Source organism: Columba livia, chromosome 2 (assembly GCF_036013475.1).
Source record: "Columba livia isolate bColLiv1 breed racing homer chromosome 2, bColLiv1.pat.W.v2, whole genome shotgun sequence".
Lineage (NCBI taxonomy): Eukaryota > Metazoa > Chordata > Aves > Columbiformes > Columbidae > Columba > Columba livia.
The window spans coordinates 6,205,838-6,231,355 of NC_088603.1; positions in this window are offsets into that span (position 1 = coordinate 6,205,838).

Genomic DNA, 25,518 nt, shown 5'->3' on the forward strand with positions numbered 1-25,518 from the left:
CACTAAAATATGACACTTTTTGGTTTCAGAAACCTGCTGTGGGTGGGTGCCTGAGGAGGCAGGCAATGACCCTGGTGCTTTTTGCAGTAACATCAACAGCATCAATACTAACGGAGCCACCACAGACTTCATTTGCATTTTCTCTGTGGTAACAACTCCTCCCAGAGAAGAGTCCTGTAGGTGCTGCAGAAGTGAGGGATAAGACCACTCAGCCCCAAGGAGATCCTGGTCCAAGCACAAGGGCTCTGACTTGCAGTAGCAGATTCTTCTCCACAATGACCTGACCCTGTCCCTCAGGTTACAGCTCCCCAACCTCTGCACTCATCCACCTGTGTTATCAAAGCTAATGAATATGGGGCTCTTGATTAAGTGGCTGGGATGAAATTAGCTCAGCATCTCCCAGAGACTTTGGGGACCCTGTGGTGGTGGTACCCACTCCCTTTCCTTTATGAATCATTGCGTTTGGAGAAATGATGCTGTAAGCAGAGGTAGAGCAGACATTTAGAGAGGTGCCCGGTGCATGCTTAGTCTTTTCTCCATGGGTGCCTGTCAGAAGAAATTGCTGCAGCTGTCTGGGAGATTTCTTGCCTCCTCCTGCTAGATGTGTGTGTAACTAGTGACAGACTGGTGCACTGAGTTCTTCTGTACCTGAGAAACAGTGTGAGTCATTTTGTCATGTTTGGAGTTCTTGTACATCATCCCAGGTCAGGAGGATGTGCAGTCTTGATTGCACCACTGCCGATATTTGTCGGGAGCTGAAATCATGGTATTATTGTTAACAGCGGCCGTGTTTCCAATCTGGTCGATGCTGTGGAAAGCTGCCAGGACTGAGTCTTCACCCAGCACCTCCGGGAACACGCCTGCGTACTGGCTCATCCTTGTTATTTAGTGCTCCCCTCCAGCCCTACAGGGGCTCTCCCTGCAGCCTCTCCACCACCAGGCAACTGGTAGGAGACTCTGCACAGCGGTAGGAACCAAAGCCTGGGGGTCTCCCTGCCTAGGAGCATCCCCCTGTAAAGAGGGCATGAGGAGCGCTTGCCAGCTTCCCAGGGCCATCATTACAAACTAAAAAGTGTTTTCAGACATAGCCAGACAGCTGCTCTGTCCTTAAAACCTTTTTCTTGTTGTAGTTTTCAGACCTCCTAAATCAGTAGTCTGATGCACTGTGCAATGCAGCCTGGATGAAAACGTACCCAAAAGCCAAAACTCCAACCTCCACACTTGCTTTGGACATCATGAATTACCAGTAGACATACAACTAGCAGGAGAGAGGTTGGGGAGAGCAGAGGTCCATTAGTGATTCCCTACCCCCAGCATATGGCTAATTAAAATTTCTAATTAAGGCACTGTGGGGGTGAAGAAAGGAAGCTCTTTGCCGAAAGTCCCCCTCCTTTTTCTGTGTTTCCTTCAATAGCTTTATAAATTTCCCCCCTAAATTAACTAATTAATATCACCTAATCAGTTAATAGAATTAGCTAATTAGATTGCTTAATGGAATTTCTGAAGAGCAGATTTAGACGCTCTTAAGGAGACTTTAATCACTTTTTATCAGAGAAACAGGGTACCAGTGTCTGCATTCATTCAGCAACTTAGAGCAACCGCCCTTATCAGCAGAACATTTCTGAAAATCACTAATCTGGCTTCATCCTGTTCCAGAGTCGCAGCTACAGTCACCCAGGCTTGAAAGGTCAGGCTGAGCCTTGCTAGCTTGCCCCTCCAAGCTGCTGTTGTCTCTACCTGATCACATTGAAAATCTACCGCTCTCAGTATTTTAATAGAGTCGGTGTTGGGTAGAGTACTGCAAAGGTAACCCATCTCCCTACGGGACCTGGAGTGGCTTGTTAGCCTGTGGCATTTTCTCGGCTTGTTTGTTCAGGGTGATGCTTAAGTGGAAGTGAGTGACAGCAAATCCCTCCCTCAGCAACCACAGTGGTTGTGTTCACAGAAATTAAAGTTTTCTCCCAGTCCTCGCCGCACCAGCCTGAAACACACACACAGAGACCACACACACAGGCACTCACATAGGACATAGAATCATAGAACAGTTTGGGTTGGAAGTGACCTCCAAAGCTCATCCAGTGCCACCCCTGCCATGAGCAGGGACATCTTCATCAGATCAGGTTGCTCAGAGCCCCATCCAGCCTGGCCTGGGATGTCTCCAGGGATGGGGCACCCACCACTTCTCTGGCCAACCTGGGACAGTGTTTCACCACCCTCAGAGTAAAAACTTTCATCCTTATGTCTAGCCTTACCCTCCCCTCCTTTACGTTAAAACTGTTATCCCTTGTCCTACTGCAACAGGCTCTGCTAAAAAAATTGTCCCCATATTTCTTATAGGCCCCTTTTTAAGTACTGAAAGGCCGCAAAAAGTGACTGGGGAAAAGTAGGCTGGTCAGGGACAGCTCATTGTGTTCCTGCTTCCACACCAAGGACTAGATCCTGAGTGACCTGCACTGCTCCTTGGGCTTGTTGGAGTTGCGTTGATGTGCCCCAGCCCAACATCTGGCTTTGTGCAGCGGTGGGAAGGAAGGCAGGGATCTGGTCTCCACACAACATTGCTAACATGGCTTTGAAACAACTTCCAAACTGTGTGCAGCTTCCAGTCGCCATGTTAATTGGTTTGTTATCAGGGAGGCTGTCAGCAGCCACAGCTGAATGTGGGATACACGTTCCCGGTTGGGTCTGGGAGCCCTGTGTCTGTCTCTGGCAGAGATCCAACCTGGACATTTGGAAGCCATTCAGTTGCCTTCCCCCTGGGCAAACCGTGCCCACCCTGCAGCAAAAATGGTCTGGGCACAGCCTGAAATGCAGACTCTGAAGGTGGTTTAATCCATCCCTGGTTTTTGACACCATGACCTGAGATGGGTGCAGCAGTCAGCATCTGTGTTGTTCCTCTCAGTTGCTGCTATATTGATTGTGTGATCTGTTCTCACCCTGAGCGTGGCATGAAGTGGAAGAATCTGGTGTCAGCTCTCACCATGGAGGTGACACTGCCTCTCCAGTGGCCGTGCCCACATGATTTAACTAAACAATTACTCTGTGTTAGACTCTTTATACAATTACTTGCCCTAGGAACCCCTAAGAGGTCACCATTTATCAATGGTTTTCAAGGCAGGCTCCTTCTCCAGGGTTGGCTCTGTCGCATTTTAGCCAGTAGCTAGTACGGTTGTCCAGCTGAAGCTCCCATGGGTGGCAAAGAGGAGCTGACAGATAGGACCTGGACCTGTGTGAAGACAGCTGCAGAATGATGGTGGCCTCCTGGAGACACATCAGCCTCTGCATGGGGGAAAACCAGAATGATGCTGGACCAGGACAGTGGGCACCTTTGAGACTTTCCAAACTTCTTTTTCTCCTATGTTGAAATAAAAACAAGGCTTTTGAAATATTTCCCTGTGACAAGTGATATTTTCTTGAGTTTCAAATACTTGTATCTCTGCCCTGCTTGAAGGTTCAGAGTACAGTTTTATCTCCAGCTGTCCCAGAACAGGACTCAAGCCGTAAGCCTGGCAAGCCTGAAGGTCTCAGGGTAGTGAGGTGTAGCTCAGGTAGGTCAGCAGCAAGGAAGCAACCTTTCCAGAGCCTGTGTCTAGTTTGTAGAATTTCTCCAGTCATACAGCAGCTTATACTCCCTGAATCACAAAATCACAGAATGTTAGGAATTGGAAGGGACCTCAAAAGCTCATCCAGAGCAATCCCCCCACCCGAGCAGGAACACCCAGATGAGGTTACACAGGAAGGTGTCCAGGCGGGTTGGAATGTCTGCAGAGAAGGAGACTCCACAACCTCCCTGGGCAGCCTGGGCCAGGCTCTGGCACCCTCACCCTGAAGAAGTTTCTTCTCATATTTAATTGGAATCTCTTGTGTTCCAGTTTGTACCCATTGCCCCTTGTCCTACCATTGGTTGTCACTGAGAAGAGCCTGGCTCCATCCTCCTGACACTCACCCTTTACATATTTATAAACATTACTGAGGTCACCCCTCAGTCTCCTCTACTCCAGCTCCAGAGCCCCAGCTCCCTCAGCCTTTCCTCCCTGTTCTTCTGGAACTGAGGGGCCCAGAACTGGACACAATATTTCAGGTGTGGTCTCACCAGAGCAGAGTAGAGGGGCAGGAGAACCTCTCTCAACCTACTAATCACACCCCTTCTAATACACCCCAGGAATATACTCTGGAATATGAGTTCCTGAAAGCAACAGGAATATCATTCCTTCTAGCTCTCCATGGAGATTTCTTAACCTGCTAGGTGGTTTCCTGCTGCACTCTCTTGGCAATGGCAAAATTTATTTCACTAAGAGTACCAAAATACTGCTGCAAACTTCAAACACTAAAACAGATCAAAAATTCTTAAGAAGAGCTGGGTTGGTCCATCCCTACCAGTGACTAGATGCATAGAGAAAAGCTGAAAACCAGGAAATAATACTTCTATAGGGCACTTCAAGGCTTTAGCAATATGTTGCATGGAGTCTTTCTGTGGCAGAGTGTCTCTCGCTCTAATAACCTCCGATAGATTTTTTTGGGGAAGTTTGCCTATTTTCCTTAGGAGCACTTGTGCATTTCTATCATCCACAATGTCCTGCAGCAAGGAGCTCCACAGCTCAACTGCACCTTGGGTAATGAACCACATCCTTTCGTTTGTTTGAGCCATCTGCCTGTTAGTTTTACTTGTTGGTCTCTAATTCCTGTACAGGTGGAGACCACAGACACCTGGTCCTTGTTTATCTTCTTTGAACCACTGATGACGTTTTAGACATCACATCCCTACTCTTTCCCCGGTGGCTTTCAAAGACAGATGAGTCCTAGCTTATTTGATCATTGTACTGTGAGTTATACAAAGAGCATTCCATAACTGTGCTATATTTGTCCATTCCAGGTGTTTCATATTCAGCAAAACATTTATGAAAGCAAACTTCATTTAAACTTCTGAAAAACAAGGTGGTATGTGATCATTTTGGAGAGATGGAAAATTATGTGAGCATAGAGATATGGTGAACACACTAGGAGCATGGATAAAGATTTTAACAAAAATATTAATCTCTAAATAATGTCTCCTATTTCTAAAGATTTCTGGAAAAAAAAATTAAATACTCCTGAAAGTGAATACCCCAAGGAAGATCTGGTTTACTGCTAAAGTCTTGCTCAGGGATTGTATTGTGACCCAGCATGAAATGGTTAACACCAAAAAGCTAAAATATCCCTCTCCTGGACATTCCTCTGGTGTGTCCATTTTCAAAGGCTCTGACTCCTGCCCTCCTTGAACATGTGAACATTTTCTGGTTTCCAAAACTACAAGCTTATATCAACTTTCCCCTAGTCAGGTCACTAGCAAAGCTGTGTAAACAAATGACCTGTAGCCATAATCTTCCTCAGTTCCCCCTACTGATTTCACTCTGCTATTTGCCTGCCAAATATAAGCAAACCTTCCTTCAGAAATGGAGAAACTTTTGAATGCTGCTTAGATGGGGTGAGTCAGAGGAGACTGAAAACAGTCTGCCAGAATCTTATGATCACAGACTTGTACTAAGGAAGTGTACTGGTTTTGGCTAGGAAAGAGTTAATTTTTGTTATAGCATCTTATGTGGTGCTATGCTGTGGATTTGCATTGAAAACAGTGTTGATGACACACCAATATTTTAGTTATTGCTGAGCAGTGCTTACATTAAGAACTCTTCTGCTCCTCAGGTTGCCCCACCAGTGAGTAGCCTGGGGGTGCATGAAGAGTTGCGAGGGGACACATCTGGGACAGCTGACCCCAAATGACCAAAGGGATATCCCACACCACATGATGTCACGCTCAGCAGTAAAAGCTGGAGAAGAAGGAGGAAGCTTGGGGTTGTTTGGAGTTATGGTGTTTGTCTTCCCAGGTCTCACGATGGACCCTGGCTTTCCTGGGGATGGCTGAACACCTGCCTGCTGGTGGGAAGTAGTGAATGAATCCCTCATTTTGCTTTTGCTTTACCTATGAAACTGTCTTTGTCTTTATCTCAAACCACACAGTTTGTCACTTTTACCGTTCCACTGGGGAAGAATGACTGAGTGGCTGCATGGGGCTGAGCTGCTGGCCAGGGTTGAACCACAGCAGGAAGACAGCCAGGTTGATATGGTTAATAAAACTTCTTCAAGAAATACCATCTATGATAGCATGTGTACATTTTGCAGTATCAAGGCGATGACAATTAGGTGGACCAGTTCACTGCTGCATCTTGAAAGCCATCCATGCCAAGACTCCAATGAGAAGAGCTATTTTGAAGTGGCTTCTCCAGAGCCTGGTCTCGCTCGACTACTGAGGTTTTATATAAGTCATTTTGCAGTGATATAGAACATGCAGAGGTAAGGAAACTTTTATGTCATTACAGATGACACAGAAATTACCAGGCTAGCTAATAAAGAAGATATAGGTCACTCATACTGAGAGATATGGATTGTGTATTTAACTGGTCATGGTTCAGAGGATGCTTTTAGTCCAGTTAAATTGAAAAGAATCCCTCTGGGAGTGAAGAATGCAAGACTATGCTTACAGAAAAGGAAGCTCCATGTTTGAAAGCAGTGTCTTGAGGAACGACTTCAGGGTCACCTGTGATAACCTCTCAAGATGAGGTCTCACTGCAATGCCACAAGTTAAAAAAAATATCTTCAGATCAGTTTAAAAGGTCATTCATGTCAGCTGGGACAGGGAAAACAGTCCTGGGAAGAGAGCTGTGTTGAGTCCAGGCATGTTGGGAGTGCAAGCATGAAGAATTGTTCAGACAGACACCCAGAGCTGGACAGCAGTAGCTGGAAATGAAAGAAATTCCACCTCAAACTAGACATCAGCTCCCTAAGGCTCGAGATGACTGAACATCGGGCTGTCTGGACAGAACTGGTGGGCTGGTGTCCTCTCTCCAGAGGGGCTGCTGAGTTTGTTCTGTAGCTCAGCTTTGAGGAAACCTTATTTGAGGGTGGAGCTGGAGGAGCGGTGACCTCCTGGACCTGTGAGATTATGGATGTGATCCCCCATTTTTCCCGGTCCTTTTCAGGTCTGGCCTTGGTTCCTGATCCTGGTTCCTCATTTCTGATCCACAGTAAGATAAACCTGATAAGCTCCAGGCTGTCCTGAAGTGTGCCAGGAAGGACTCTATACAGGACTATACAGGAGTCCTTGGGTTTCATGAAGAGATATCATAGAATAATAGAACAGAATCATAGAACAGTTTGGGATGGAAAGGACCTCCAAAGGTCATCCAGTCCAACCCCTGCCATGAGTAGAGACATCACAACCAGCTCAGGTTGCTCAGAGCCCCGTCCAGCCTGGCCTGGGATATCTCCAGGGATGGGGCATCCACCACCTCTCTGGGCAACCTGGGCCAGGGTTTCACCACCTTCAGTGTACAAAGTTTCTTCCTTGTGTCTAGCTTGAATCTCCCTCCTTTAGTTTAAAACCATCACCCTGTGTCCTGCTGTAACAGGCCCTGCTAAAATGTCTGTCCCCATCTTCCTTATTGGCCCCTTTTAAGTACGGAAAAGTCACAATAAGGTCTCCCTGGAGCCCTCTCCCCTCCAGGCTGAACAACCCCAACTCTCTCAGACTGTCCTCCCAGCAGAGCTGTTACAGCCTCGGATAATTTTTGTGGCTTCTCTGGACCCTCTCCTACAGGTCCATGTCTTTCCTAAATCATTTCATGGCTTGATGGACTGTGATGGAGAAGCCAACCTAGGTGAGCTAACGCTCCCTTACAGCACAGATTCTTGTTGCTCATGTGTGTGTGCAGAGATACACGCAGTCGTGTTCAAGTGAGTGTGCAGCTACACGCCCCTGGGATGCTCAGCCGCATTGGCGATGTCCAGGGCAGCACCATGACTCCTGCATTCACTCAGCCAGATGGAATATTTTTTTCTTTCCTGTTCATTTGCCCTTCAAATTCTTTGAAGCACACAATTTATATAAGCGGAAGCTGGCTGCTTTTTTGCTTTCCCTGCGAAACAAAAGGAGAGACGGAGAGAAAAGATTATACATATGAAGAAACAGCTCGAGAAAAACAACCTTACAGCTGACAGCTGAGACAGGGTCTCCCCCAGGGAGAAGAATGCATTATATTAACTGTGATACACTAGGGAGCCTTGTGCATACATCACTTCCCAAAATGTTTTTAAAAGTTCATTAACTTCCAGTGGAAAGTTGTGGCTGCATCAGTTGCCTTCCAGCCATTTTTGCTGACTCTTGGCCCTGGCTGGGGAATACTTTGTTGATTTAGACGGGTCTATTAGAAAGTGTAAGTCTGCTGGGATATATAAAAGGCAAAGCTTCACTCTCCTGAACATTTCCTTAGTGCAGCACTTTAAAAATTGCACGGGAAGCAGGCTTTGAATGCCTTGCTGCTTTTTAACCGCTGGACTTTCAGCTTCAATGTTTCAACTTGGTTAGTAACCTGTAAATGACACCAATAAAAAGGAATCTGAATGGAGAGAGAGGAGAGAAAGATAAAGATGAGATCCATCCAGCATTTCTATTGTTTCTGGGAATTTGTTTCTAACCAGTAATAAAAACACCTGGCACCCAGTGAGGAACATGTGCTGGAAAACTGGATGTGACCCACTTACACAAGGAAAACGCCCTTTTTTTAGGGTGAAAGAAAAAATTTCTATAATATCAGAGCAGGGAGAATAGTGGGGTGAAATATTTAAGTATTTTTGGGGTTGTCTCCACTGCTTTTTGGAGGTACTCTCCCAAATCAGTGCACCTGGAGCATCTTCTCCTCCCATCGTCTCACAAGGCCTGGACCAGGGATGCCCAGGGAGGCTCTGGGGATGCAGGTGCTGTACAGCTCACTATTTTCTTTCATGACCCTGCCTGCCAAAATATGCTCAGATACTGTATTTTCCCCTTCTTTTTATTATATTTTCCTCCAATCTGATTGTTGTAACATTAAAAAAGAAGGCAATTTTAAAAAGGAAGGAAATAGTCGAGCTGTCATCATCAGAAAGCAATACAAACTGTTTGCTAAATGTATTCAATTTGTTTATTTATTTACCTTCTTCTCAATCAGACCAAATATTGCTTGGTGGCCAAAGAGAAATGGCTGTATTTTGCTGGCTCTGACATACCTTGTATGCCGCTAAGCCTAATACATATTTATTTAAAATATTAATGCAGATGACTGAGTGCTGCCTGGCTGATAAGCATGTTCATCAGTGACTTTTGTGCACATTGTCTTCTGTTGCTCTCCGAGCCTCGCTCAGGGGCCTTGTTGGAAGAAGAAATATACTGGAGAGTAAAGGTTTGCTTCCTGCCCTATAGGAATTTTTTAATTACCATTTTGACAGAGAACAAGTTTAACTGGCTTTTCAACTACAGAGTATAAGGTCATTGCTATCACAGACCATAAAGAAGATACAAAAATGAGGTAATAAAGTATATGGGCTGTGTATGTCTGGTAATTTAACATTATTCTTGTAACCCTGTGAGTCACCTGTGACTAATTTAAAAATGCTGATGCACTTAGATGAAAGCCCCAGTAAACCATCTAAATCAGAGTCTGAGAGCAGTAAACACTGGGGGTGGGGAGGAGGATGGAGACGAGGAGTGGATCCAAGCTTTTATCTGGAAAGATGCAATCAAGATGTGCCTTCAGCTGGTGGTTTGCAGATCCCGAGAAGCTGCCTGCCGTTGTACCAGCATCCCAACGTGCTGTTCATCCACCGTGTGCCTGCACAGTGCCCGAGTGCTCTCCCGGCAAGGCAGGAGCAGAAATGGGCAGGCAGGCACCTGCTTTGGGCAGGCACCAGCTGCTAAGGGTGACCACCAGCCCTGGGGTTTGCAGGTCCTGGGTTCCTGCTGAACAGGCTGTAGGGGGTTACTGGGCACCTGGTCCCAGGGCAGCATCTCTTCAACTGCTTGATAAAGCTCTTTTATCAAAAAAAAACGGAGGGATAGAAACATAAGGTGCTGTTTCTGCTACACTGCAGCTGAGAGATGCTGCCTGCACTGAATTTGGAGTATTGCTCTTTCAGTTTCTTTTTTCCCCCGGTCCTTCAACAGCAGCTGTTTGTTTGTTTTTGAGCAGCCAGTACCACAGGGCTGGAGATAGAGGAAGTTTTTCTTGCACGTAGACAATATTTCCAGGTGGAATCCCCAAGTGAGCAGGTTACAGAGTCATTTGTCCTGATGAAACCAATTACAAATTAGCTTGGCCCCAGAAAATCCTGCTTGCCCCCATGACCCTATCTCTGTGTTCCCACTCCTTGCCTGGCAGAGACCTGGCACAGCTTACCCCAGGGTGAGTCGGTTCAGGGAGATGAACCAGAAGGAAATTATTTGCTTGTTTGGGGTGTTTTCTGCTGGCTTAGCTCTCCAGACCAGGTACCTCAGGCAGGTACCTCCAGGAGGAGGAGACCCCAGGAGACATGGGGCAGAGATTCAGATTCCTGATATTGCCAGATGGGTTAAAAATTCAGGTAATGTTCCACATCTGGAGATACCCTTTCCTTCCCCAACCTCCCTATCCCCTGCAGGGAGGCAATGAGACCTTTCACATGCTGGTGCTGTGAGTCTTTTTTTCCACGCAGAACAGGGACCAGAGGGGCATTTTTGGCTGTAATATCTCAGTTATTTTCTAGATAAAGCAAAAATTAGCAGACTAGCTCTACTATGAAGACAAACATCACCCCTAACTTCAGTATTATGGGTTGTGAATTGGTACTGACTCCAAGAAACCCAGTACTGGAGCTCTCTTTGGGAGATAATAAGGTGAATTGCTGTCATGGAAAGCAGGTCAGGAAAGGAGAGCAGATACATAATAACGAGGGCTGGGGACACTCGAAGGAAACAGCAATGGTCGATAGATATTGATCCCCCTCTTTGGTGCGCTCAGCTGCTGCAGGCTGGAGAAGAAAAGCTTATTGTTCCTCCTGGGAAGGTGCGGGAGGCTCGTTGTTCTCAGTGACCCCAGGAGCAGATGGGCCAGAGCTGGTTTTTGTGTGCTATCTGGCACAGCGGAGGCTGGCCCGCGGAGGGGAGGAAGCGATGTTCCCAAGCTGCACTGCCCCAAACCTCTGTTTTCTGCTGAAATCTCAGCAAAGTGACTCAACACAGCATTACCCACAACTCCTGTGTGATCGCACAGCCCCATGGGGCATGTGCCACTTGATTTTGGAAGCCAAGCCGTGCTGGTGGAAATGTAGAAGTCCTGCCATGGTCTGCTTTGTCCTGCTTGTAAATCTACTCCACGCTTCAGAGTAGTTCTGCCCTACCTAGTCCTGGACCCATATCTTTGTGGATTTCCTGCAGGAGGCAGTTGCAAGAAGAGAGAGGAGTGATGGACTGAGGGGTGACATAGATGTAGAGTCCTTCAGAAAAGATGCTGAAGGATGAGCCCCCAGGACTATCCAAAAGACCCCTAAGGACAGGTAGGAGAGGAGTAGACCTCTGCTAGGGGCCACGTTGGTCCTCCTGGTTTCAGTAGACAAGGTGATTACCTGAGCAAAACATCCTCCCTCATTGACTCCTTCCTTGACGCAGCCATTGAACCCATCATGACATCTCCGGACTGGGAATGTGGAAATGCCAGTTTCCCTCCCCTCTCTGACCTGTCCCATGGTATGATTTGGGCTGAGTCACTTCACTGCTTCCATTTCCCCTGGGTCCTTTGTCCTGTCAGATGAGCCTACGAGCTTCTCTGCCAACAGTGCTGCCTCTTGTGTGTTTGTTTGACGTGCAGCACAAGACACCAAACCCCACCACAACCTCCAGCCCTCACTGCAATGCAGATAATGAGGATTTATTTTGGGTGGTCTTCACAAGAAAGGCCTTAGTATCAAACACCCAAATTTCTCAGTTCCCTAAGAAAGCGATTTCTGCCCCTAAAACTGTTGCAACATTTGTCTTCACTATGACTTGGGAATAAATCTACCTGAGTGGCTTCACAGAATAACAAAGTCTGACATAAGGTGACTGGTCTCAGGAAAAAAATTTCAACATTTTTGACATAAATGATCACATGTTCAGCTAAAACCTCAACATTTACAAATGGCGATTTGAAAGGGAAGGGAAAAAAAAAGAATAAGTTGTTTGCTTAGTCTTGGTGAAAAATAGGAGAATGTCATCGAAAGTCAAGTTTTTGAGACAAAGGTTATGTTTTGACAGAATCCCTCATTTCATTAAGAATTGCCTCTTGGTTCCAAGACGCTGGTCGGCCGACTCTGTTCCTCCCTGAATCCCAACAAGATACTTAGTGCTGTGCAAAAGCAGAGAGACCGAGCCTGTTCCAAGCAGCTCCCTACCACGCAGAATAACTCTTATCTCTCATTTTTTATTTCTTTCCTTTGTAACGTATATTTTGAGAAATGGAGGCAAACCCTAGGAGCAAAATTGCCCAGCGTGTGACTTTCTGACATATAATCAATTGTCTGCTCACTGACTATGGACTGGCTGTGTTAATACGTCCGTGAAGTCCTTCAATTTATCAGGCAGGGCAGCAGCATCTCTTAACCTAGAGCTGGCCGGCAATAATAGAAGGGAGCAAAGTAACTGAATGGAGCCACTCTTCCCCGAAGTAACTTATCATTCAGTCTATGTTCATGGATTAGCCTGTTCCAGGCTTTTCAGCCTCTAACTAGCTTGCAAACCGTGCACTGGTTTTTATTCAGGATGTGTGAAAAACAGTTTGTGTAGGGAAAATGTTAAGCAGCGTGTAGAAATGAGGTGAAGCTAGATAATATTTTTTTGGTGGAAATTTTGGAAGAAAAATCTGACAGAACATCATGGGTAAAACCCTTTTCTTTTTGGTAGATTGGTGACTGCATGAATCGTATGAAAACTATTAATTGTCTCAACCTGTGGGTAGCTGTGACACAGGCATCACCCAGTTTTAAAGGAAGACCATGTTGGAATCCTTTTTTTGTGTGATTAAACCACATCTGAAGTGCTATCATAGACCTGTCAGGAAAAACTTTACTAGGGCGCAAATGTGTACCTAATTGAGTCATGGAGTTTTAAAATATTTGCCTTTGGGATACTCAGCACGCCTGCAGGCAGCAGGTGAGGAGCTGGGATCAGTTATCTCACCAGGCTGAGATATAGGTGTCCATGGCAAGAGGATGGCAGCAGCTGAGGTGGTCCAAGACGCAAGCTTACTCAGGTTTCTTCTCGTTGTTCTTCCAAACTCACAGCAGACCACAGAAAGGATGAGTTTGCCCTTTTAAGCAGCCAAGCTTTCCCCCTTGCTCTGCCCTTTAGCAATGGCAATCAGAGCATTTCTCTGCCGAGGCTTTTGTTCTTTCTTCCTTTGTTTCTTCCCCTTCTTGCTCTTTATTTGTGTGCTTCAGGGAGTTTAGCTGAAGAGGGAGTTCCACCAAAGGAGGTGAGTTAAGCAGCCCTCATCTGTGCAAACTTTCCCGGGCAACAGCCCCCAGTGCAGCTGGAGCTTGGACTAGATTAAAGAAAAATATTATGGGGATTTTTAATTTCCCTGTGTGGAGCTGGGAGATGAAGAGCCACCACGAGAGAAGTTTGCCAGGGGCAGCAAGTAGATGAGAATGTCAAGCCCAGTGAGAAACTACTGAGAAGTACTGGAGCAGCATTTTTATTCGAAAGGAGTTCTCATCTCCAGCATTTGCTCCTCCAGGCACCGAGCTGGAGTACAAAATGAGATCCCCAGGGTCCTACCAACAGGACAACATCTGAAGAGCCCTGTTTAATTACAGTCGTAGGGCTGTTGTTGCTCCCAAGCTCCCCATGTTCTCTGGCTCTGCTGATGGCTGCAAGGTGGGGAGGAGTGTTTCTTGGAGTGATGTTGCAAGTTTCTTGAAGCTGCTGCTAATGCGACCCTCTTTCTGCTCACTTTATCCACCATCTTTCAGTGGCTACACCTAGGTTTTATCACCTAGGCCCTGAGTTTTTGTCACTTGGTTTTTCACAAAACCTCTAGCCTTGGTGGAAGACAATTTTCGAAAGCACTGACATAACACAGATCCCAAATGCCCTCTCCCAGCAGGACTTATGATCCTGCATACCATCTCAAGTTGAATTCAAAAGGAATTATTTAAATCAGGGCCCTGCACAGAAAGGCTGGGCATCCCTTCAGTCCCTGCCTGCAGGGAATCCTGCAGCTGCTCTAGACCTTCTCAAGGGACACACCAACAGGAGCCAGATAACGCAGGTAGTACCAGCATCCGTGGTTTAAGATCTGCGAGAGGAAGAAAGTCCATGTGATATATTCCCATTCTCTTTTGTGCACTAAGAACATCTTCTTGCTCAAGGCACTGGGGCTTCACTTCCTAGCATACATCCCCACCCCAGAAGCATCCCCAAATGGCCAAGCACAAAGCAGGACAGAAGAAAAATGCCAGATGGTTTTGACATGACTTTTCAACTCATGGTTTCTTCTAATAATTCAGAAAAAAAAAAAGTTTACTTTTCAAAAATTAAAAAAATATATATTTCTAGTGTCTTCTGCTACATACATATATATATATATATGAACATATATGTTTTCTGATTTCAAACAAATTTGGGGAGGAGGCATGTCTAGAGTCTCCTACATGTTCTGAGGAAAGGGAGGCTGAATTAAGGAACCTGCACAGGGGAGACTCCTAATACATACCCCAAAGTGGGAACAAGGCTCACCTTCTCAAATACTCATCTTTCAAGCTCACCGCCCTCTCCTACATCAAAATCCTGGGACACAGATGCAAAGGGTTTCCTCAATTTCTGCTTCCTGCCCAACGTCCAGGGAATATTTAGCTAACACTTGGGATTTTAGAAACTAAAAATGAGCTGAAGGCTCAAATCCATGTTGCACATCAAAATGCCAGACTGCTTTGGTGCTGCTCGGCCCTTCTCGTTGCACTGGTTAACTTGAATTAGCTTGTTCGAGAATGATGCCTTTTATCTGGTTGTCACATGCATGCTTAATGTGAACAACAGCGAGAATAATAGCAGAAGAATAAAGGCCTTTGATGGGGATTTATGAAGGTCACGTGTCTCGATTTTGCAGGGGTGGAAACGTGCACTAAAAGGGTCCACAGGAAAGTGCGCTTGGCAGGCACCCATAAGTGCAGAGACCTGGAGGAAACAGAGCAACTAAGGAGAGAAAAGGCAGTTCCTGAGGGGGGAGACAAGAAGAGGCCGCATACATCTTCAATAAGCAGTCTTTCTCCTTCAGCACCCATGGATTTTTGGGATGTCTCCCTAAAGCTGCAAACAGACCGAGAGCTGGAAGTGCATGGACAAGTCTATGGTCGAACTGTCAGATTGCTACCAAGGTTTGGTGTCACAGGTGCCTTGAGGAGCCACTTCAGATGCTCCATCACTGGCTGGTTACTGAGTGCTAGGTTGACACAAATCTTCTGGATGGCTGACAAGTGCTTTTGGAAGAGGTTACATCATGTCCATCAGCACTGTGGGGTTCCCAGCAGTCAGAGTGACCCCAGCCAGCACAGACATGTTGCATCCATTACACTCATCAGGAGAGACATCAAACATAAACAAGATTAGCATTTCTCTGCAAAACTCAGTTCAGTGGGTCTTATTCAGCAGAGATGGTGCAACTGTGAGAACCACAGCAGACAACCCCAGGGAGAAGTGCCCCTTAGACCCCGCTGCTGAATAAATCTGGTACCGCTTCCCTGAGATGTTAGGACTGGAGGTGGGACCAGACGACACTTCTTCAAGGCCTGGAAACAGGGTGGCCAAAGTGCACCTTAGGATTTATAGAAAGGCAGTGGGTGGGTGCAGCAGATAAAGGAGATATTCAGTGAAGAATATATTTAGGTTCTCTATTCCCACAGTGAAGAAGAGGCCGCAGCTGAAGGCACTGTGGGTTCCTTTTGCTTTATTGGTCCTGGCAGCAGGTTTTTGCTGTGCTGGCTTCTGTATTTTCTCTTGAGAAAGCTCCAGCCCGAGCACCCAGGAGGAAGAGAGTACACCACCAAGGAGGACACTGAATTGTTTAGGATGGAGATTGGAGCTGGCCTGCCTGCTTATTTAAGAAGAGAAGTTAATGAACTGATCCCTGCTGGTAACATGTAGTTGCATGTTGCCAGACTCCTTTGGTTCACAGCAGGTAGCTATTTGCTGGATGCTGAAGCTCCCTTGCACCAACTGATGTGTAAGGAAGCTCCTTGCTCTCCCTCCCTGCCTCTCCTCCCTGGTCCTGCTGCTCTCTTGCCCCCTTGCCGAGGTCACAGACATTTCCTCCAGGTCAATCTCCTGTCAGACGCTCGTCAGGTCTGCAAAAGCTCCTTCTGTCACAGGAGGAAAGTGTCAGTGATGAATGATAGAAAATGTATGTGAAAGACCATGGGACAGACCCTGGGTATCAGAGGGATTTTGGGGCTTTGTTCTCTGGTGCTGTCCTTCCCATTCCTATAGCAGGGCCTGTTGCAATAGGACAAGGGGTGGTGGTTTTAAACTAAAGGAGGGGAGATTCAGGCTGACATAAGGAAGAAATTTTTTACAATGAGGATGGTGAGACCCTGGCCCGGGTTGCCCAGAGAGGTGGTGGATGAACCATCCCTGGAGACATCCCAGGCCAGGCTGGACGGGGCTCTGAGCCACCTGATCTAGTGAAGATGTCCCTGCTCATGGCAGGGGTGGCACTCAATGAGCTTTGAATGTCCCTTGCAATCCAAACTATTCCATGACTTTATGGTTCTATATCTTGTTCCCCTTACCTCCATACTAAGTTGTGCTCCTTCACAGCACTGCAGGGTGCTCGAAACAAAACTATGATTTTCCTATTCTCTCCAATCAAAGGACTGCGGTGCACACATATCCTTACAGCAAACAGTACCTTTTTGAAGGCTGCTTGGCTCCAGCCTTAGAGCAATTTAACAATCTGCCATCTTAAACTGTCTAATGACAACTCTTCAAGCAATTGGAAAATTGCGGCCTTCAGTAAAGTCTCCAGCTGAGTGAGAGCTGGTTTGTGTCTCCTCCACTCCCTCGGCAGGGCTTGGCACTCGCGATGAAAGTCAGGCTGCTCTCCATGAGCTTGGCAGGGCATTAATGCAAAGGCAGGGTGCAAAGAGTGGGTTGAACAGTGTCCAAGACTATGTCAATACTTTTAAATAAAATAGGCCAAGGCACGGGCAGCAACTGGTGAGCTTTCATGCCCATGTAAAACTTTCTTCCTCTTCAGGACAGGGCGGCTGCATCCAAACCACCCATCAAAGATGTGCCCTTGGCTCAAGCCTCAGCCTGAACTTGGGCTCATGGCAGGACTTCAATGGTCAGAGCTTGTCCAGGGACTGTTCTCCCAATGACCCGGCATAGTTAATCACAAGGACATGTTGGGGACATGCCTCATTTTACTGAGTTTGATGATGCTTGGGTATCACATGCCAGCTATCACATTTGTAGCCTTGATTCTCTACTACTTTGCTGAAGGAGTGGGCAAAGAAATGTGTCATGGCTTAGTACTTACTAACGTTTGCTGTGCATCAGGTTTAGAGGCTCCATCTGGGATGCTGGGAAAATATAAATGTGTAGGATGGATCTATCCAGCCCCATCATTACTTTGCCATCAATCTGGGTAGAAGTGAAAGGAAAAGATCTGAGGGACTCCATGATACAGGTGGGGAAGTGAGGCCTGGAGGGACCCAGAAACTCCTGGAGATGCTGGAGGAGAGTGATCACAAGGAGCTGTGCTATTATGCTTTGCTAAGAGCTGGATGCTGGCTGAGGAGACATGGGGCAGGCAAGGCTGGGGTTATCTCATCTCTAATGAAGCTGTCAGGGAAGCAGCAATCAGAGCACATGCACTTCCCAAAAGTAGGCTAAATCTGGCTGAAGAGATTATGTTTTTTGACACATTCAGACCTGCCTGGGAAGCTGACATAATTCTTGCCCAAGGAAAGAAAAAATGGATAAAAGACATAGTATATTATGTGTAAGGCCAAGGCAGTATGGAGGTTATGAGAAGAGAAGCAGTGTGAGGGTGAGGTTTCACCCCACAACCATGAAGAAGGCATCTGCTCTGGCTCAGCTCACCCACCCTACTCTGCCTCATTACACGCTTGGGCAGTCCCAGTAGACCCTCTTCCTGCCTCACCCTAGTCATGCAGAAATTCATCCTCACCATGGGCAATGGAAGCACATTTCCAGATTGTCACAGGTGTCCCATCCTTCCCACAGCTGGCTGGGGCTAGGGCTGACGAAGGGGAGCTGGAAGAGTGGGAAGTTATAGATCCTGACAGGGTGAGACTGGGATGCAGAGCTACAGGGTGGGTGGACGTGAAGTGCGAGCAGGGTGTTGCATGTCTGTGCTGGCAGCTGGCAGCTGGCTTGGCTGGGGACAGTGGAGACAAATTCAGCTGAGCTCCATGCAAGAGAGAAGAGAGGGAGAAGCATCAGGGATGTTGATTGACAATGGCTTGGCATGCTGACAGTATCCAGCTAAAGTACTTTCGCCACAGTACTCAGCCATTGTACATCAAGACTGGTTTCTTGTACATGGGTCAGTCATGGGCAGAGGAAACTCACAGACCCATGTTCACCTCCAGTTCTCCAATCACAACTCACCCCTGGTACAAACTGGAAGAGTCTTGTCCTAGCAAAGCCCCTGGGAGCAGCTCCCTCTGTATCTCAGGGCTGTGATGGGAAAGAGTATGGGACATGAAGCCAGCACATGAGGCTGTCTGCCAGCAGACATGCTGCCAAAGGCATGCTGTGCCAGAGAATGGCTGCAGCACCAGCTGTGACAGGGCAGATGTGCTAAGCCAGCTGTGGGACCCCACTGGGAGACCACAGCATCACTTGCTCCCACCTCACCCCTTCTCTGCATTGGGCAGACTCAAAGCCTGAAGCCAAGGAGGGTTTTGGCTCCAGATCTGCCCACTGTGGCTTGGACTCAACAAGGCAAACTGTTGAATTCCCAAACCAACAATGGAGCCAAAAAATCCTGCAATTTGGGAAGCAATTTGATTGCACAGCCCAACTTGAATGTTATCCCACGAGCCAGCTCTAGGGGTGAGCAGAAACTGAAGCTGTCTGAGGCCAGTGAGACCACCATTGGGCTGAATGTGCATCTCTGCAACACTTGGAGCTCTGGCTTTCATCTGTATTTCTTTACGGTTTATGGTGTTTGCACTAGGGCTCCGCAGATAACAATCTATTAACTGTAAAGTGAATTAGATCACTGCCTGGTTATTTCACTCAGCTGAGGCCAAACTGCTCTTGTCCATTCAGGAAATTTGTGTTACTTTATTCTCTCTGTGCACGAAAGCATGTCACTCTAATTACCTCCTGTCTCATTCAGCCTGAGCAACCCCGAAATGTTTGTGAGGCAGGAGGAGAGCTATAACCTCATTAGAGCATGTTATCGTAAGAGATCAGACACTGGCAGGGGTCTGTTGTGATGAGCTGTTCACAGACGCTTTCTTTTGAAGCTGCAAAAGGGGAAGAGGACTCTGAAGCCAGTGATGTGGAGCCGTGAAATAATCCCTCCGGCAGAGAGGGCTGTACGCAGGTGCAGAGGGTTTTGTCCTGCTCTTTGCTTGGTCCACAAGGGGCCAGAGCAAGGAAACCTGGAACAGGCTGCAGGGAATAATAGAATCGTAGAATAGTTCGGGTTGGAAGGGATGTTCAAAGCTCACCCAGTGCCACCCCTGCCATGAGCAGGGACATCTTCACCAGCTCAGGTTGTTCAGAGCCCCGTCCGGCCTGGCCTGGGATGTCTCCAGGGATGGGGCATCCACCACCTCTCTGGGCAACCTGGGCCAGGGTCTCACCATCCACAGGATAAAATATTGCTTCCTTAAATCTAGTCTCAATCTACTCTTTTAGATTAAAACCATCACCCTGTGTCCTATCATAACAGGCCTTGCTAAAATGTCTGTCTTCATCTTTCTTATAAGCCTACTTTAAGTACAGAAAGGACACAATAAGGTCTCTCTGGAGCTTCTCTTCTCCAGCTGAACACCCCAACTCTCTCAGCCTGTCCTCCCAGCAGAGCTGTTCCAGCCTCGGATCATTTCTGGGGCTCCTTTGGCCCCTCTCCAACAGGTCCATGTCTTTACAGGGATGCAGCATGCAGCTTAACAGTCCATTCCTCACCAAATCTCAACATTAGAACAATTTTCAAACATGCAGGTGAGCGTCTGCCAAAGCAAACAAACCTTTTGGGCAGCAGATAAGCAACCAGTGCAGGGTGTGTGGAGAGGGCTGGTGAAAAGCAGGTGGGTGGTTTTGGGGTGTGATGGAGCCTGGATTTGCTATTGCGCAATCCCTTTCCTGAACTCGCTGGGGTCTCTAATCCAGAGGTGCTCAACAGATGCTTTTTGCGTCTTTTTGCCCACATATCATTAATATTTCTGATGGAAGCAGAAAATTTTTTCTTCCCCTCTAACCACAGCAAAGTAAAATGTCAAGCAAGCCAACCCATTTTTGCAAGCCGTTAACTAAACTAACAAAAACCAATGTATTTTTGGTTGCATGCATATTTTTTCATTGAAAAGTCCATTTTGTTCTGGGTTAGGAGAGAGGCAATTTGAAGTAGCCATGGACCTTCCAGGAGGAGTGACCATGCATGGAAGCAGAGCAAGCTGGCTATAACATGGAGGGCTGTCCCCAAACCCTGTGCCCACAGCTTGGAGAAGAAGGGCCATCCATTTTGATGGGGAGACAGGACCAGTTGGTCATGGCAAGTGAGCACAACCCTGCCAAAACACCTGTCCTACCAGTGCTTTAATGTTACAGGCATCTTCTTACATCTTCTTGCTGGTAGACAGACCTTAAGCATTTAAGAAACACCACTGATCAGCTTCCCAAACAATCTAAATATCTTCATTTGTGTCAGAATAAGCTTAAATAGTCCCTTTTATTATTAGATGTTGGAGAGAAGCTGAAGCCATATATGTTTAATAAAGTCAGCGTTCATGAGCAGCTCATTGCTGCTGCCCACCTGGCAAAGGCACAAACCCCACCTTGCCAAGGGCACCTGGGCAGGTTCTGGCAATTTGTTGATGAAAGCAACTTAATGGGACATTAATTTAATTCATCAGGACATAAATGTGCCCAGACAAGATGAGGAGCAACGGGGTTAATGCAGAGCCTCCAACATCTCAGTCTTGGTCCCACAGGATGCATTTGTTGGATCCAGTGGGATTGCAGCATGGGGATGTGAGACTTGCTGTTTGAAGAGATTTTTCTTGGTGGGACCATCCCAGTCAGAGCTGCTGCAAGGGGAAATGTGACTTGGTCACTGCTTCAACAGCTTCCTAATTTTAATTTTGACCCCTGCTCTCTGGGAACGTGGCTGCCCCTACAGCAAGCAGAGCCTGGACAGCCTCACACAACATCCATTCCTTTCCTCATGCTTGTTTGAGTTTGTGGGATGTGGTTTTACCCTCAATAAATGCTGAAGTGAAACAATGAAGGCCCTGATCCAAAGCCCTCTGAAATCAAAGGCAGGTTTGGGATGGTTTTTTTCTGCCCTTGACTTCTGCTGCTTTGGATTACACCAATAGTCAGCTATTTCCAGCAGGTGAGAGCTCATCAGTGTTGGGCAGTAGCCAGGCAGCATAGCTGAACAGCTATACACACAGACACGATTTAGCAATGTTTTCCAACAGTTCTGGCTTCAAACCGAAGGTCCCATTCATCTCTTGACCACTGTCCAGGCTGAGGTCCTGGCTCTAAACACCATTAAAAATTGAAGAATTAAGCATAGACCAGGATAAAACCCACCCAGCAGCTGTGCATGAACATTCGTCTCTTCCAAACATCTGCAGGAGACACCAATGCTAACGTCATGGGCAACCTTCTGCCTGAATTGCAGTACATATTGGTGAAGCCACAGCCCTCTTCCACCTCCAGTTTTATTCCCTAGAGACCACTGGGCCAACTCTGACTTTCAGATGCTGCAGCTGCAATCTGGAATTCCAGTGGCAATTTGAATATTCAGGCAATGACCTTGAATATGCCTGGAGGGGGTTTTGTAGCCCCTTGGGTGCAGGGACCTGTAGATTTCGGGTCTCCCACAAGGCCAGGAGGGATGGAAAAGCATAGGTCTGGCTTTTCTTTTTCCTCTCTCTTCCTTTTTTTCTGAGTTGTCCATTGGAAGCTTTTCTTGAAAGTACCTCAGAGACAGCCCAGGTAATTATGGCCTGAGGTGAAGGGTGGTCAGACTTTATTTGGGCCAAACACACAAGCATTGCCTCCCAAGCCCCGAGCAGAAATCGTTCAGCTGCTCCCTGCTGCGGCGTATAGAAAGCTGAGGAGCTCATTCTCCTCCAGGACAGATGCTGTGACTGCTCAGGCATCAGTACCTACAACAAATACAAGCCCATCCATCCCTGACCTCTGCAGGAGGTTTTTTGAAGCAGGAAAGGTTACACACAAGCACTCAGGCAGACATGGAGAGGAGAGTGACTGTAAGATCAGAAAAGGGAAAAGTCTGCTCTGATGGACACATCAAAGCCCCGAAACAGGTAAGGGAGCATTCCCAGTGGCAGGACAAAAGGTGACTTTTGCAGCAATGGAGTCACTGAGTCTGTCCCATCACCCTCAGTCTCCGCTCTGGCTGGCAAAGCTGTTGCAAAACCATCTTCCTGTCTAAGGCTTTGGCTTCACATCAGCCCAGCACATGTACAGGATGCCTTCCAAAAACGCAGAGCCAAGCAATGTCTGCAAACACAAAGCCTGAAAGAAGCCAGTCTGCTCCCAAACCCTTTTGGCTATTTAGGGAGCCACAAGGTGACAGAGAGCAGAGGAGAGATGGAAAAGAGGGCAGAAGCCTGCTTAGCCCAGGGAAGCCAAGCAAAACACAGGGGCATTGAAGGCACGTACCTCTTACAGTTGTGGAGTGATTTATTAAAAGCTTAAAGAAGGAATTGCCAGGTGCTCTTTGTTTCCATGGTACCATAAAAAATGGATGTGAAGTGACTGGGCTGTCTTGTAGTCTGAATGTTTCATTGGCATGTCACGTAAACCTCCAGAGGATGCCTTGAGGGCATAAGAACTGGCTGATGGAATGTGCTAGTTTGTTAATTTAATAGGATACAGCGTTTTCCCTTAACACCACACATGCAAATCAGGGTGGTGAATCAGGTCAGCACATCTCCCCGGTGCTGGGAGTGCCAGGAGCCCACTCTCACATGGCATCTCCTGCAGGATGCTGAGACGCCCCAGGTCCCTTTGGAGCACCCAGCAGGATCAGGCTGCAGGAGAGATTTTGGATTCCGAAGCGCCTAGTGGGAAATGAGAAGCAATACTTCTGTGGTGTGAAAACCAGTCCAAAGAACGTGCCGGTGTGCAAGGCAACACCAGCTCTGCTGGCTGGAAGAGAACGGATCGATGAGCACATTGACAGGAGTATTAAAAAGTGCAGGTTGTATGTGATTCATTTGGGACTTTATCAGTGAATCCTTCTAGACAATTAAGAGAAAAAGTTCACCAGATTTATTTGGGATTAGTAAACTTACTGTAGCATTTTCAAACCATGCTATAGAATACCACAGTCAGGACATGACTCTTCTAAAGCTCACAAGATGCTTTTTCAAGTCCCACAGAAATGATCTCAGCCTCTAATAAATTGTACATACAGTTGTAGAGTGTTTTCTAGAAATCTTTAGCATTTTGATCCCCATGAAATTCCCTCAATGTTTCCAAATGAGGTTGATGAATCTTCCATAAATATTGTGTGTGTGTGTGTGTGTGCATGCATATATGTGCAGGCATATTCACCCTACAACCTAACGCATAGGTCTTTGCCTTGTCTGTCACTAGAGGTGAGTCTAGTTCCTCCATTGAGCTGAATGACTAAAATCCCATTTTGGGAAGGGTTCAGTCCTGTCACAGACACGGGCTCTTCAGGGGATAGGCATAATGTGAAATTAACTGAATTCAGTGGAGCTCTGCTCTTTTAAACCAGCCAAAGACATTTGAAAGGGATTATTTACCCTATCCCTTCTCCTCACTGCAGCCAGAAGAGGATCCCAGCTGTAGTTTTGCTCTGAGATGCCTGGGACATCTGCAACTACTGTCCTCCAGCAAGTCTCATTTCATGCATCCTGAAGCTTATGCAACCTGTGCTGCAAAGCTGTGATGTGACACTGGGCATGGGCTTCATGTCAGCAGCATTCCTGCATGGAGCGGGGGCACACCGATGCTGGCACTGCTGTGCTTTGACTGCTTTTTGGGGAAATTATCTAGTGGAGCCAACCTTGGCACATCCTTCACCTTGCTGCGGTCTCCACCATATACAAACATCTCCTGTGTGTGCTCCAGCTACAATGTGCAGCCAGACGGTTTCATTTTCTGTTGCCTGATGGCTTGGTATTAGTCTTCTTCTCTCTGTATCTTGTGCAAGGCTGGGTTTCAGGCTCTTTGCCCTACACTGGAGCTCTGCTGCTCTACCAGACAGGGAAAAAAAACGGTGAGACATTCCTGTCCAGCTGCAGAGGCAAGATCTCATGGTGCTTATTTTTTTTTTTTTAATGAAGGATATAAATTACTAATTTCTATTTCTAATTACTAATTTATTTTTCTGTTACATGCAAAGCACTCTCCTTGGACTCAGAGTTTCATTCTCAACCATACAGACCTTGAGGATCCTGGGAAAGAGGTTTTGTGCTTTGAGAGGAACTCCACCAGCATTTCCTGTGTCACCCCAGCTGCTCTCAGTATGAGCCAGGAGGATAAACATGAAGTAAGAACCTTTTCTAGAGGGAAAAAAAAAAAAGGAGAACAACTGTCACAAAAATCTGACTGAAGCTCATTCCCAAACAATTCAATGCCAGCTGCACAGCAGGAAAGCGGATCCGAACGGACAGTTGCAGCAGCCGTGTTTGATCTCCTACACAGAAGAGGCCAGAGGCTGCATCAGCGCCAAGTCCTGCATCACTACCAATAGCTGGTGGCTAAATGGGACTCTGCTCCTGGCAGGGCGACTGATCTTAATTTAATGACTAAGGTGATGAAGAACCTGCCATGTCTCTTTCTAATCAGCAATTAAGTCCTTCTGGTGTTGCATTTACTTCATCTGACTTCCATCGTGTGATTCCCTGTGGCTACATCTATATTACCGTGGGTATCTGAGGGTTTGAGTTAGCAGAGCTGAGCATCTCTGTCACTTCTGGGGCATTTCCAAGCCAGCTAAAACCAGGACATGTAAAAGCCCAGGCTAACTGCAAGTGCACATCCAGACCGTACAACACCCGCCCAGATTTGAACCGAGTGCCTGAACCTTTTGGAGTTCCTCCAACAGTTGTCCTGCTCAGAGATGGCATTTTAAATAGGAGACACTACAGGGAAGTGAGTTTTAGGCATGCACAGGCTGCCTATCCTGGAATAGAGTGTGAATATAACCAAACAGATTTCAAATCACCCTGGTAGCCACCTTTCCACGACACCAGGATGTATTATACAGATTGTAAAACCTGCCTAAGAAACAAGAGAAATTAGCCTGATACTTTGTTCCAGCTGCTGTGTAAAGCTTTTTTTGGTCTGTTTGCACTATGTCGTCATACATGGACTGGAGAGGGAAGTGCAAATCTATCAAATGACATGTTATGAGTGGTTTTTCAGCAGCATGGCTGCAACACAGT